Genomic DNA, 572 nt, shown 5'->3' on the forward strand with positions numbered 1-572 from the left:
GTGTTTTTTTGGGCAACGACAACGGTTTTTAAAAACCGTTGTCTATTAGCGGTTTTTTTCCAGGTATGACAACGGTTTTTTAAAATCGTTGTCGATTAGCGTGTTTTTTTGGCCTACGAAAACGGTTTTTAAAACTGTTGTTTATTAGCTTGTTTTTTGTTGGCCTACGACAACGGTTTTAAAAACCGTTGTCTTATTGTGTTTTTTTTGGGCTACGACAACGATTTTTAAAAACCGTTTTCGTAGAATTTTTTTAAAATAATTTGTAGTAATACACTACAACGGTTTTTAAAAACCGTTGTCGTAGAACGTTTACGACAACGGTTTCATTAACCGTTGTCTATTAACGTGTATTTTTGGACAATCGACAATGATTTTAGAAAACACAACGTTAATTAGCGACGGTTTAAGGACAAAACACAATGTTAATTCGCGACGGTTTTCCGTCGCTAATATTAGCGACGGTTATATATACCGTCGCTAAATTCATATTAGCGACGGTTTAAACTAGAACCGTCGCTACTATTTGCGACAGTAGCATGTACAACCGTCGCTATATTCAATATAGCGAC

This window comes from Primulina eburnea, chromosome 18, assembly GCF_022965805.1.
Source record: "Primulina eburnea isolate SZY01 chromosome 18, ASM2296580v1, whole genome shotgun sequence".
Classification (NCBI taxonomy): domain Eukaryota; kingdom Viridiplantae; phylum Streptophyta; class Magnoliopsida; order Lamiales; family Gesneriaceae; genus Primulina; species Primulina eburnea.